Genomic DNA, 2,324 nt, shown 5'->3' with positions numbered 1-2,324 from the left:
TTATTGTGCTCTCATTCTTGACTAAAACCATTAATGAGAAAAATTTTTGAGACTGGTAAAAAACAAGAGTCTTAAGAGGCTTATTTTTGTTTGACTTTTGTTGAGAATATGAACATGAACTGAGTAAGAAGATGTACAGTTAGAGTTTCTGGCAAATATTTAATAGAGCAAGACTGAATTCATTTCAAGGGATTTCTGCTTCATGCACTTGAATCATGAGTAATTTCTTGTACTTATCAACTCTCAATTTTTAGTTTTCACAGACACCAAAGTATTTATGTAGCTGATTTATAATTACAGATGTATACTTGGACTTTCTATACCCTTTATCACTTTTAAAATATGGCTAGAAAAGCTATTCAGAATCACTTGGCTAATTAGGTTCTAAACTTTAGTTTGTGACCACTAAGTCTAGTGTTCTTGTTAGCCGTTTCACTTGGTTTCTGTCATCCTGCATGGTAGATTGGAAAAAGCTGATTTTCTTTTTTCTGACCAGACTCTCAGAAATACTGAATTTGCTACAGAGGCAAGTAAAAGGGCCACTTAGAAATGTAAACTGAACCTGACTAAGGCATTCTGTGTATCAGCCACTGTCTTGGGTTCTTTATATACATTGTGCATAAAATCTGAACCACCTTATGAGGTACAGGTGCTTTTATTATCCCATTTTAGAAATGAGGAAGCTAAAGAGAGGTAAAATAGGTAAAGTCATATAGATAGTGAGCCATGATTTTTTAAATTTTATTTTTATTAATAAAAATTTTTTAATGTTTTATTTATTTTTGAGAGAGAGAGACACAGCTTGAGCAGGGGTGGGTCAGAGAGAGAGGGAGACACAGAATCTGAAGACAGGCTTCAGGCTCTGAACTATCTGTCAACACAGAGCCCAACACGGGGCTCAAACCCACGAACCGTGAGATCATGACCTGAGCCGAAGCTGGACACTCAACCAACTGAGCCACCCAGGTGCCTCTTTTTTGTTTAATATTAGAGAGAGACTGCCTGAGTAGAGAAGAAGGGCAGAGGGAAAGAGAGGGAGAGAGGAAATCTTAAGCAGCCTCTATGCTTAGCACAGAGCCCAGTGTGGGGCTTGGTCCCATGACCACAAGATCATGACCTGATCCAAAATCAGGAGTTGGACACTTAACTGACTGAGCCACCCAGGTGCCATGTGAGCTGTGTTTATTAACCCTGTGTTCCAGAATACCATAGAACCTTCCCATCTGCCAGCAGTTGAAAGGAAGCAAGTTCTCTCTTCACTGCAGGATTTTAAATGTTAAAATTTCAATGGACAGCATGGGAAGTTCCCAGACTTCTCTGCTGCCAATCTCAGCAGCACTCATAATTCTATGCTAGACATTTATCTCTTCAGTAAACAGGGTATTCTCATGGAGTAATCTTATAAATTCTATTTGAGTCCTTTTCTGAAGTCATACTCACAGACTTGTAATCATGACTTTCAGTGAAGCAATAAATTCCTCTATCAACAAAATGTCAAGGAGATTTTGTGCACTGTTTCCTGTAGGCACTGCTGTGGACAGCTTGACATTGTGGGTAATCAAGTCATCTAAGATGTAGAAGACCAAGCATCTAGTTCTGGGTTGGCAGACAAGGTACTTAAACCTCTCTGGACCTATTTCCTCATCTGTAAAATGGGGATTAGATTAAGTGACTTTCAGAGAGTCAGCTGTAATAACATTCTATAATAGTCCCTTGCACCTATAACTTTGAGAAAAATAGATGGTGGAAAAAAGATTAGGTTAGACTTAAAAATGAAATTCCTAATCAGCAAACCATTTCTTGATTCTATTTGAACTTCATTTCAGTATTACTGGAATTGTTTGCTTCCTATTTCTTGATGTAGAGGAAATTTAATGAAAAGCCATAGACATTTTCCCCCACAATGTGAATCATCCAAAATACTCATTAAAGCTTATATTTGTAGTCATCTGTTCTAAATTTTATCATTTAAAAAATGTGTTTATAGGGGTGCCTGGCTGGCTCAATTGGTAAAGTATGTGACTCTTGATCTTGGAGTTACAGGTTTGCCCCTTGTTGGGTATAGAGATTAGTTTTTTTTTTAATCTAAAAAAAAAAAATTAAGAAATTAAAAATGTATTCATTAAAGTGATTCCAGGGGTTTTTCTCCTCCCACAGATCAGTTTGTCAGATATTGATACTTTTCAGATAAACTTATTTTCTTATTTAGGTTTTTAGAGTTTATTTTTGAGAGACAGCATGCACATGAGTGAGCAAAGGAGGGCAGAGGATCTGAAGTGAGCTCTGTGCTGACAGCAGACAGCCTGATGCAGGGCTTGAACTCA

The sequence above is a fragment of the Suricata suricatta genome, chromosome 11, assembly GCF_006229205.1.
Source record: "Suricata suricatta isolate VVHF042 chromosome 11, meerkat_22Aug2017_6uvM2_HiC, whole genome shotgun sequence".
NCBI classification, from domain to species: domain Eukaryota; kingdom Metazoa; phylum Chordata; class Mammalia; order Carnivora; family Herpestidae; genus Suricata; species Suricata suricatta.
This window is presented reverse-complemented; position numbering follows the sequence as displayed.